Source organism: Rhinopithecus bieti, unplaced genomic scaffold, assembly GCF_001698545.2.
Source record: "Rhinopithecus bieti isolate Rb0 unplaced genomic scaffold, ASM169854v2 scaffold_57691, whole genome shotgun sequence".
NCBI lineage: Eukaryota > Metazoa > Chordata > Mammalia > Primates > Cercopithecidae > Rhinopithecus > Rhinopithecus bieti.
In genome coordinates, this window is record NW_016824383.1 from 1,734,617 (window position 1) to 1,747,593 (window position 12,977).

At 37.7% G+C, this 12,977-nt stretch overlaps 1 protein-coding gene across 1 annotated transcript in view; it reads right to left on the reverse strand.

The window, feature by feature from the left end:
- The window catches only part of RYR2 (ryanodine receptor 2), an 808,217-nt gene that overhangs the window by 494,307 nt on the left and 300,933 nt on the right, over positions 1 to 12,977 (reverse strand).

Here is a 12,977-nt window from a genome sequence, read left to right on the forward strand (position 1 = left end):
TTGTGTGAGATTTGGGTTTTGTTTTGTTTTTTGGTTTTTTGTGTTTTTTGAGACGGCATCTTGCTCCGTCATCCAGGTTAGAGTGCAGTGGCACAAGCACAGCTCACTGCAGCCTTGATCTCCCAGGCTTAAGCAATCCCACCACCTCAGCCTCTGAAGCAGCTGGGTCTATAGGTATGCTGGCTATGGCTATTAGCCACCATGTCCAGCTAATTATTTTTTTTATTTTTTGTAGAGACAGTTTCACCATGTTGCCCAAGCTGGTCTCAAACTCCTGGGCTCAAGTGATCCTCCCACCTCAGACTCCCAAAGTGCTTAGATTACAGGCGTGGGCCACAGCACCTGGCCTACTTTTCTCTTTTGTCAGATACTGCAAGGCTTTCAATATGTTCTTCTCATCTCACATATGGCTCACATTTTCCAGGGCTATGGAAATCAGTGTGCGGCAATATGAGGCCCATTCTGTGTGCTCTTCCCTGCGCTGCTCTTTGTACTTTTTTCAGTGGTCTAGGGACCGTTCTAAGGTTTCTGGTGCCAGCAAAGGACTCTTCTACAGTTCCACGTGGTCTTAAGAGTTAATGCTTCACCATGAAGTCAGGGGTCACATGTGGCCTGATCTCAGAAGCCACATGAAAGTAATCAGGTTGTACTACCAGTACTGACCTCATGCTCACTATCAGAATGTTCCATCTGGTCTGTGTGATCCTCAAGTTGTGTAGATCCTGCTGGTCTTTGCCCTTCTCTCACACTTCTGGGATTACTTGCAAAAAAAGTGTATCTTCTCAGAATGTGTGACTGTATCAATCACTAAAGAGGTTGTGTGAGCGGGGTGAGGTGGCTCACACCTGTAATCCCAACATTTTGGGAGGTTAAGCTGGGAGGATCACTTAAGGTCAGGAGTTCAAGGCCAGCCTGGGCAATATACCAAGAACCCATCTTTACCAAAAGAAAAAAATTTAATTAGCCAGGCATGGTGGCTTGTGCCTGTGGTCCTGGCTACTCAGGAGGCAGGAGGATCCCTTGAGACCCAGCACTGGAGGCTGCAGAGAGCTATGATCATACTACTGCACTCCAGCATGGGTAACAGAACTAGAATTAAGTGGAAAAAAAAAAAAAAGAAGTTATTTAACTCAATAAAAGGAAGACTTCTCTTAAGTCTTCAAATCAGAGACGAAATACAAGATTTTGTATGCATGCATATTATTTGTATTGCCTTCTGTAAATAGATTCTATAAGTTTTATCTGATTCACAAAGACACCATGACTAGGGATGACCATGTAATTTCTCAACCAGACAGGGACACTCTGGACAACCAAAGGGGGAACTAATAGTGATTAAGCTGTGACCACAGGTATTAACCTGGACTGTGTCAGGCAAATAAGGATGGAGGATTACCGAATCCAAAAGGTTATTTTCTGACTTTCCCTTTCAAAAATATGCCTCTTCTCCCCACATAGAGAGGCAAATTCAAAAACAGCTGTACTTAACAGACAAGAAGGCTCTACCGTATGTTCAAAACTGTTAACTACAGTAGCAGAAACAGAATTTTTGGTACTTTTCAGCCCCTCAATTTTTGGTCTGTAAACTCTATCTCATAGTCCCTCTAGTCAGCAAATATTTCCTGACTATCTAGTATATAACATGCATTGTCTTGGATATTAGTGGTATAAAAGTGAATACCACAGACCCTCCAGTCAGCAAATATTTCCTGAATATCCAGTACATGACATGCATTGTCTTGGATGTTAGTTGTATAGCAAGTGAATACCACAGACCCAGGGGCCTGCCCTCCTGAGATTTATACTCTAATGGGGATAGGAAGGCAATAAACAGACCAGGATTACATAGTCTTCAGAAGGGGTTGAGTGTTTTAAAAAAAACCAAAACCAAAAAAAAAAAAAAAAAAAAAAATGCAGGAAAAGTGTTAGTTGTTGTTTTGCTTTTGTGTTTGTTTTTTGGGAAGGATATTGCACCATTGCACTCCAGCCTGGGTGATAGAATGAGACTCTATCTCAAAAAAAGAAAAAACATTGAGAATAGCTGACTCAATAGGTTCCACATATCTTTAAGTCACTCATAAATTGCAGAATGGTTTATTACAATTGAATCAGAAATACACCATGTCATTTATTTGCTATCATATGTTTACAAATGAAAATTTTTTCTATTTTAAACACACACAAATAGCTGAGGAAGATGTCCAAATTGAATGAGACTAATCAAATAAAATAATCTATACATTCAAGATTCATAATCTAAAACAGTGCCTAACTACGCCACTGTGATTAAATTACATGCTGCTTAAATTGACCTCCTTATTGAGTTTGATGACAGAGTCTGGAAACCACGTCATTCAAATACTTAGAAATATGGAATATCCTTGGCTTCTGAGTAGAAGGTTGTCTTTCTAGACACAGAAAGACAGTAAAACTGAAAGACGCATCTTTCAACCACAGACAAGTTTCCACATTCACCTAAGTGATAGATGGATAATTGTTACTCAGTGAATATTTTTAGCTATGAGCCCTTCAGGAGATTATAATCACATTCACCTTTACATCACTGCATCAATTTTGCAGACGAAGGGTAGGTACATATTTATATACAGAGGCTTTGGACAAGATGCTGGCTAAATATCACATTAATGAGTAAATTTGTGAATTTATTGGCATTATAATCTAATTATGGAAGTATTATTTATGCTTTACCAGAGATGTTCCTGAATAGGAAAGTAAACAGAACACAGTCCCTTAAAATAATGTCAAGTTAGACTAGATATTTGAGAATGGAAGTTTCAGATATAAATAGCTAGTAGCATCATATTGTCTACAATATAAACACACACTAATCCATTCAGCATTTCACAGCTATGAGGACGTACAACGGGAGAGTGTTGGGTAGGTAATTAGATCTCTCCTCTGTTCTCTGATTGAACTCTTTACTATGAAAGTAGGTTCATACCACATTCTATTTATCTACTCTCTTTATTAGTAGATTGCTAAGAGTCTCAAGAGCGAGGAGGCATTGTTATTCATCCCTGTCCCCCTAGCTCCAGAATGCACAAAAGTAACTCAATTTCTGTGGAATGAATACCGTATGAATGAGACAGGTGGAGAATGGACATGCGCTTTCTATTTCTTGGCCATGGAGACACCTGAGCACAGTTGGATTTGTTTTCCTAGGCAAAGATTTCCCTTGTTGGTCCTGGTTTGGCTCAAGAACATGGGGAGTCCCAAATATAAACATTTCCAGTGAAAGCATACAGATGCTAACTATGTATCTGCTATATGATGTAGCAGACAATGCTAGAAATTATCTGACCTTCATTTTCACATACAATTCTTTTCCTTTTCCCAATAAAAGAACCTAGTTCTTAGAAGTATCCTTCCCTATTGCCATCCCCATAGTCAGAGCCAGTTGTGCTGGCCCCATTTTCTCTTGTGAGTAAATAAATTAGCTATGGGTGTGTGACAATGGGCATGAGGGAAATTCTGCCAGGGAGTTCCTGGGGAAAGTGCCTTGCTTTTAGAAATAAAGAAAGTCTTTGTGCCTATAGATGATGTTGACTTTGGATATCATCCCTGAAATTCCTACAAAGTATCTTGCAGTCATGTGGGAAGCTAGTCTGTGAACCAAGCAAACACAGAACAGACCAAAGAGAACTACGGAAATCTGAGCCAGAGCTTGGATCAACTAAATCTGAATCTTCTCTTCCTCTGGACATTTTGTGTCCTTATTTTTAAAAAACCATATATAATTAAATGGTAAAAGATGACAAGACAGTATATGATTCCATTTATATAATATTTTTATGCATAACGTTATATATGGCTATATACCAATCTTTTAGCTGTGGTTATCTTAGGGGAGAATGAGGATTATGAAGAGGGTATTTTTATTTCATACTCATATATTACTGTTATAAAAATAAAACATTTTAATGATTTAGAATTTAAATTTAAGTATATTTGCATATTGTATGCTTAGTAGACACTAATTACTTTTAACAATAGCATTAATTAAAAATAACTAAATAAACAATTGAGGATATATATAAATGCAATTTGTTGAGTTCTTATCATATTCCAGGCAGGCATCTTCCTGAAACACAAATAAAACATAATAAGTGTGGTATTACATTTCTTTGTGAATAGGAGCCTGTTCAGCCTTTGGCTATAGTCTCTTCAGTGACAGATATCTCCACATTTACACTATTTAAAGTATGGTCACAGTTTTACATCCTAGTTCCATATTTTAATGGAGTTTAATTCTGTATTTTACTGGAGACTTATACAGAGCATATTTGAAAATGGACGAACAATGTCAAGTGTTAAACCTCATTTTTTTCCAGTGAGTCATTAGCCCAGCCATTTGAGAAATCTACTTTTAATAATATACAGAACATAATTTATATCATATGAACCACAAAATTCATCAACTCTTCCTTTTTCCTCCACATTACCCGAATGTGCTTTAATAGAAAGAAATCATCAACATAAAACTCAACTAGAGTGGACACAACATTAACTCTTTTCATTTTGATCCTTGATCTATCTGCCCTAGAGCTTGAACAAAGAAGGCTTTCCAATGTAGTGCCTCTGAGCAGATACCAAAAGACCAGAAGAATGAGGATATAAAAGAAATATTAAAATCTACTGTTGGAACTGTGACCACATTTTAAATACTATTATCTCCCACAGAAGAGACTATAGCCAAAGACTGAACAGGCTCCTATTCACAAAGAAAAATAATACCACACTCACTATTTTGTATTCGTGTTTCAGGAAGATGCCTGTCTGGAATACGACAGGAACTCAACAAATTGCATTTATAGATATCCTCATTTTTTTAAGTTATTTTTCATTAATGTTATTGTTAAAAGTAATTAGTATCTACTATGCATGCAATATGAAAATATACTTAAATTTAAATTCTAAATCGTATGATTAACTACTGAAAACTCAGAAAACCTTCAGAGAATGAAGCCCGTTAAATGCATAATGTATGTGAATCTATGAATTGGCATGTTGTACATAAGATAGATTGAAATTCCTATTGACTGGTTTGCAAGAAAATCAGGCTCCTGTCAAATCAAAAAGTATACTTTTCAGTCATTTTTCAGCTGGATTGCTCTCACTTTCATTTGATCTTTCAATAACATCTTACTCAAGCTCAGCACATCTATCCACATCCTAATCCCTGGGACTTGTGAAGATGTGACATGGTAGGTCACTGCTGGCTTTGAGAGTGGAGGATGGGTCAAAGGCAAGAATGTAGGCTAGAAAAGGCAAGGAAACAGATTCTTCCCTAGAGTCCCTGGAAGCAATGTAGTGCTGCCAACACCCTGATTTTAGCCCATGGAGACTGATTTTTAGACTTGTGACCTCTAACACTAGAAGATAATTAATGTATGTTGTTTTAAGTCATCAACTTGGCAGTATCTTGTAACGGCAGCTATAGAGCAACTATAGCTAGGGCCTTCAGGTAATTGAAGGTTTTACTATTGTGGGTGTTCATTGTTTTGTTTTTGTATTTTGTCCAGAGATTATAGTTGTTTTTTTCAGAAGGATCAGATCTGGTAGGAGCTTACTCAGGCATACTCAATGCAGAGACCATCACAATGATGACAGCATACCCATAGTGCTTCTTGCATGCTGGGATTGTTCTACACATTTTACTTATATTATTTAATTCTCACAACAAAGGGAGATGCTAGTATTTTTCCCACATTATAAATGAGAAAATTGAGGCACAGAAAGGTTAAGTAACTTATGTTACCAGGAAATGAACTCAGGGAGTTTGCACTATAATCTATGAACTTTAACCACCGGAGATAATACACAGATCTTCTTCCTCTTTTGCTCTTGAATTTATATAAAATGATCTTAGGTGCAATTACCTGTCTGAAATTGGAGCTTCAATGTTTGATAAATGTACTTTTAAAAAGTAATTTATGGGGCCTCAGTGTTTCAAAAATGTATATTTTTTAATTTATATAGCACTAAATTTAGTCATTTGCTTCCCAGTGCATTTTTTTTTTTTGAGATGGAGACTCGCTCTGTTGCCCAGGCTGGAGTGCAGTGGCACGATCTGGGCTCACTGCAAACTCCACCTCCCATGTTCAAGCAATTCTTGTGCCTCAGCCTCCCAAGCAGCTGGGATTATAGGCACATGTCACCACGCCTGGTTAATTTTTTGTGGTTTTAGTAGAGATGGGGTTTCATCATGTTGGCCAGGCTGGTCTTGAACTCCTGACCTCAAGTGATCCACATGCCTCAGCCTCCCAAAGTGCTGGGCTGACAGGTGTGAGCCACCGTGCCCAGTCCCATGCATTTTTTAATGTTCTTAGAGTACATGTCTTAAAGAGACAGGGGTTTTATAAAAAGAATGACACAAGTGTTGTGTTTTATTTATTTATTTATTTATTTATTTATTTATTTATTTATTTATTTTGAGATGGAGTCTCACTTTGTTGCCCAGGCTGGAGCACCCGCTCTCTGCAACCTCCATCTCCCGGGTTCAAGCAATTCTCCTGCTTCAGCCTCCCGAGTAGCTGGGATTACAGGTGTGTGCCACCACACCCGGCTAATTTTTGTATTTTTCATAGAGATGGGGTTTCTCCACATTGGCCAGGCTGCTCTCAAACTCCTGACCTCAGGTGATCCATCCACCTTGGCCTCCCAAAGTGCTGGGATTACAGGTGCCAGCCACTGCTCCTGGCCAACACAAGTGTTTTACTACTCCACATTCTACAGCTCCATTTTTCATAAAAGCTGGACATGTCTGAGTCTGATCTATACCTCTGTTAATAATTAAGTCATTGTAATATTTTGTACTTTGAAGACAGTACATAATTTGGAAAGAGGAAACATCATTACAGTTTCTTATAAAACAAGCCATTTTACTAAACTGAAACATAAAAATCATTTTAAGAATCTCTGGACATGTTTTGGATTGTCTTCCTGACAAGTATTATTTTCTATTAAATTTTTTTTTTTTTTTTTTTGAGACAGAGTCTTGCTCTGTCACCCAGGCTGGAGTGCAGTGGCACCATCTTGGCTCACTGCAAGCTCCTCCTCCCAGGTTCACGTCATTCTCCTGCCTCAGCCTCCCGAGTAGTTGGGACTACAGGCACCCACCACCATGCCCGGCTAATTTTTTGTATTTTTTAGTAGAGACAGGGTTTCACCGTGTTAACCAGGATGGTCTCGATCTCCTGACCTCGTGATCCGCCTGCCTCGGCCTCCCAAAGTGCTGGGATTACAGGCGTGAGCCACCGTGCCTGGTCTATTTTCTATTAAAATTTTAAGGAATTGCCTACTGAGCTCAAATTGTTCCTTGGAAAAAATTTTGAAATGATTTTTCTATTAATAATTTTAATATTACTTCTAATTGTTTTGGAAATGATTCTAAAAAGTGCCATGAAAATTTAAAGAATAACAAGCTCCACATACACAATTCCTTCTTCATGCTAACATGATAATTATATACACTTCTATAACATACATGAAATTATACTATAATTGTTTTTCTATCCCTGCAGTTGTAAACTCATTGATGACCAAATACACACTTAAATTTCTATACAGAGCCTTTATAAGATACAATTTATCTTATAAATGTTGAAAAAGTTAACACTAAATGATTAGAATTGGATTTATTTAATATTCAATTCAATATGATTTGCTCATCACAATATTTATAACATTACATTGTGAATTTTATAGATATTCAAAGTATCATTCACAACTGACATAGTGGCAAACTACCAGTACCAGTGCCCATGCTCATGAGGAATATATAGCAAAGGAATGAATGATCCAAATCTTAATCATTTAAATCATAAATGTTAATCTATTTCTCCATCAAAGAGCAGGATGTAAGGAGAAAAGAATGGTTAATTTTAATTTTTTCTCTAGTTCAATCTACAATATTCTAATAATAAAGGGACCTAGTCAAGTGGCCATAAGCTAGAGTTGAAAAGGACAGGGTCCTACAATTCCCCCAGAAACAATTAAACCGAAAGGCAGAAAGGATACTCAACGTGTACTTTAAAATATGCTGTCCTAAACAGAATATGCAAGCCATATATTGGACTCATGGCATTAAACCAAAGCAATGCCTTTTCAACAGATGGTAATTATTATAAATATTACTTGAAGAAGAATTTTCAGTAAATTTCCTGGACTCCAAAACCAAAGCCCTTTCTACTCTACTACGCCACCTCTAACTTGGTATCTGTGCTCATATGAGATGAAATCCTTAAATTAAATTAGGCATTACAAATAAAATGGTATGAGAGAAAAGTGTCTATCATAATTTTGTGAATTAAGATAAAAGGAACAGCCAAAAGCACAGTATCACCTAAATTATGAAACTTTATTAACTACAAAACACATGGAAATAAGCAAATGCTATCATCAACTCTCTATTCTAACACCGTCGTGGCATCATTAAATTGGCAAACTACATGTGCCAGAATTGGTTAGGATACTGGGGTCGAGGGGAGGAAGTGGGAATTTTGGACTGACTATGTCCCAAAGAAGGAAGAAAGCCATCAAGGCCAGAGAAAAGGCAGTCAGGAATTAGCAACAGTCCAACCCAGGGAGTTTAAAAGTATACAAAAAAGAATAAGTAAAACAATAACAACATGCACCATCATTTAATCATTACTAAGCCTTGATGATAAAGTTATCCTTCCCAAAGCCACAGAGCTAACTATGGCAGAACTGGTATCCTCAAGCAGTTCTCTAAGACAACAAAGACCGTTTTTAACCCTATGCTATATCATCCATATGCAAAATAGATCTGGAGAGCAAGAAGAGCAATACAGAGGTAGACTTGCAAGCGACATTATCCAGAACCACAGTAAACCCAGTGGGGGAAATAGAAAGAACAGCAGAAGCAAGAATGCGCATAGGCAGATGCCCAGAGAAAACGGGGCCGAAGAGAGGTGCTGCTCAACAGACACCTCCTCCTTCTCATTGCCTGTGTACTGTCTCCATCCTCAAGATCCGAAAGGTTCTGTGGGCAGCTACTGACATAAACAGGTCTTGGCCTATTTACCATTGACATGATTTTAATAAGAATAAAAGCTAACTGATAGTCAATGTAATTATATAGATATTGGATCTAGGTCTCTGTTTTAATATATATATATATGTATTTTTTTTAATTAAACAGACATTTTAAGAAAATCCACTTAGATGAAATCCTTCAGAACGATTTTGGTGCCACAAAAATATGAATTATTTTACTAATAGTCAAAATAAACAACTTTTTAGGGAATCAAAACTTCATAGATTAGGTAATATTTTCTCCCATTTCATCTTACACACCTCTTCTTCTGTTATCATAATGTTCATGATTTACTTTGTCACAAATGACATTGGGAGTTTTCTGCTAAGTTTCCTTAACCATTTTATGAAAACCACGTATTTATTCATGATCCAAGAATACTAGCAAAATGGTCCTTAACCACAAAAAACAAAGCCATGGTACTAAATGGAAAATTTTTCCTTATCATCGTCAAGTGTGTTTGTATTGCTATGTGCATATGATAACATTTTGGACATGAAATAGTATAAGTATTATTTACTGAATTACATAAGAAATTAAAGAATTATTAAATAAAAAAGAATAAGGCTTTGTAAAGAAAGTTGACTCTGAAAGAGCTGGGGATCAGGGAACACAAGGCTCTTTTTGATTCACTGTTCATCTGAAAGGAAAGAAATGATTTCATGAAAATTCGCATTACCTTCCTGGCACACTTCATCCTAGAAAAAGTGGCTCTTCGTTTAAGCAAACTACATATGATTTATTAACCTGGAGATAGTAATTTGATTGCTAACAGGATTCCCCATTAGAGTTCCATAATGAGCATAAAGGAGACATTATCAGGCACTAGAAAAGATGATACTTGGAGTACAGAAGACTTGGTTCCTACAAGTGCCAGCAGCATCCACTGGGTCACATATCATCAGACGTGATATTTAGCTGGTGCGCACTCGTATGAATAAAATGGTTAAGTGGAGAATATCTATCCTTCTTGGTAAACAGTTGCTGCCCCAAGTCCCCACAGTGCTCCCTAACCCTGACCACCCCAGAGGTCCTCCAGGATACCCCCCCATTGCTCAGGCTACCTCCAAATCCATAAATACAATAGAGACTTCCAGAACCCTTCCTCCAACGCTGTGGCTGGGGCTGTGCTAGTTAACTGGCATCACCTGTGGCAAGCTAGGAATGAATATCATTTCTGGGTATAATCAAAAACACTCAGCAGTATGACAGAAACTTTCATCTTTCCCTAATATACAGTAACCTGTGGAGCTATTTGACACTGATTTCCTTCTAAAAGTTACTAGTAATCAGAAATAGGTTTCAGCTTCATGCAAAGTGTTTTTTCCTTGTAGCAGTTTTCTCTCAAATTATATTTCCCAATTCATGTCTTTTTTTGTTTTGTTTTGTTTGTTTGTTTGTTTGTTTTAATGAGATGGAGTCTCACTCACTCTGTCGCCCAGGCTGGAGTGCAGTGGCGCTATCTCGGCTCACTGCAAGCTCCGCCTCCCGGTTCAAGTGATTCTCCTGCCTCAGCTTCCCGAGTACCTGGGACTACAGGCGCCTGCCACCGCTCCTGGCTAATTTTTTGTATTTTTAGTAGAGACTGGGTTTCACCATGTTAGCCAGGAGGGTCTCGATCTCCTGACCCCGTGATCCGCCCACCTCCACCTCCCAAAGTGCTGGGATTACAGGCTTGAGCCACGGCGCCTGACCCCTAATTCATGTCTTATGGTAACTATACTGCGCTTTATAAAATAGTGTTCAACACATCACACAAATTACTACTTTATCTATGATAGAGACATTCTAGAGAGTGAACAATTCAAAACTAAATTCAGCTAAATAAAAATATTTGAAGAGCTCCAAAAATTCTAACTAATAAATGTCTTGAAAACATAAATCCTAGAAGCTGCGTACAGTGGGATACACCTGTAATCCTAGATATTCCAGAGACTGAGGCAGGAGGATTGCTTGAGCTCAGGAGCTCAAGACCAACCTGGGCAATACAGCAAGACCCCATCTCAAAAAAAACTACAAATCCTAAAACAGTATTTCAAATTACTTCCTCTATTCCAAGAAACTTTAGAGTTTGCCTAGCCCAACCTCATGATTTGAAGAAGACAAAAGATCTTCTCAAAGTTGTTAAATTTGGGCCGGGCGCGGTGGCTCAAGCCTGTAATCCCAGCACTTTGGGAGGCCGAGACGGGCGGATCACGAGTTCAGGAGATCGAGACCATCCTGGCTAACACGGTGAAACCCCGTCTCTACTAAAAAATACAAAAAAACTAGCCGGGCGAGGTGGCGGGTGCCTGTAGTCCCAGCTACTCCGGAGGCTGAGGCAGGAGAATAGCGTGAACCCGGGAGGCGGAGCTTGCAGTGAGCTGAGATCCCGCCACTGCACTCCAACCTGGGCGACAGAGCAAGACTCCGTCTCAAAAAAAAAAAAAAAAAAAAGTTGTTAAATTTGAAACACACAACTTAGCAATATAAAATTTAAATTTATGGCAAGTTAGTTCTAAGTTGTTATCTATAAAGACAGATGAAATGGCAAGATGCATTTTTCTAAATGCTAATGCCAAATAAAAGCGATCTTTCTTTATAAAGGCTGATTTGCATATCAAAGTTGATCTGACTCAGGGATGTTTAAAAATCAGGAGGGGTTATTTCAGGTAGAAATGAAACTAAATGGAGAATTGTTTTCTTTCATAATTTAAGTGTACCTGAAAAGGTTTGCATGAAAGAATAAAAATTTTTTAAAGAAACTTTATATTTTTTAATAATTTCAGACTTTGCTATAAGCAAAAAATGAACCTGAAAACTAAAATACCAAGCTTTTGTAAAATAAGCTTTTAGTCTAATACCAAATAAAAATCACTAAAGTTTCTCTTCCCTACATAATAGTATACTGCTAAAATTTAATTTAGAACTAATGCACAAATCAAGTAAAGTCCTAAGCTGCATGACACTAAAATTTTTAAAACTACAAGGCTGATGCAAATAATGTTATAACTGATGACTCATTTCTATGGATAATCATTTATGCATTACCATTTTTTAATCTTTTTACTCATCCAGACCAGAGTAATGATTAACAACAGCAACATATAGATCAATAATGGCAAAATAAAATTTTCAGTTTTATCTCTGGAAATACTATACTTTATTAAACCATGCACTGCAGTAATTACAATACCAAAAAATAAAAATTAAAAAAACCTGGAAACAAAAATTTGACCATTAATCCTCTTGCTTAATTCTAAACTTTAATAAATTGGTCAAGACTGGGTAACAGCCCAGATATCCATCACAGCAAGTCTCACTGAAAATAAAATAATCAAATAGGCTTTGAAAGAAAAATACTTGCATTAGGAAACCACATAACAATTTCAGGGCCGGGCACGGTGGCTCACACCTGTAATCCCAGCACTTTGGGAGGCCGAGGTAGGTGGATCACGAGGTCAGGAGATCAAGACCATCCCGGCTAACATGGTGAAACCCTGTCTCTACTAAAAATACAAAAAATTAGCCAAGCGTGGTGGCGGACGCCTGTAGTCCCAGTTACTCGGGAGGCTGAGGCAGGAGAATGGCATGAACCCGGGAGGCAGAGCTTGCAGTGAGTCGAGATTGCACCACTGCACTCCAGCCTAGGCGACAGAGCAAGACTCCATCTCAAAAAAGAAAAAAAAAAATCAATTTTCGGAGGAAAAGGATTAGCTGTTTTTAAAATTACAATAGACTAAAGCCACATCACCAAAATTTGATTACTTAAAATATATAACAGTGCCATGAAATTTTACTTTCTGTGAAAAAGCTCAGAACATAGTCACATAGTGAGAGACATTTGAAAATGAAATAAAGGTTAATGACAAATAGCCATGCATAAAGCGATGAGTTAAAATAATAACAATAACAGCTC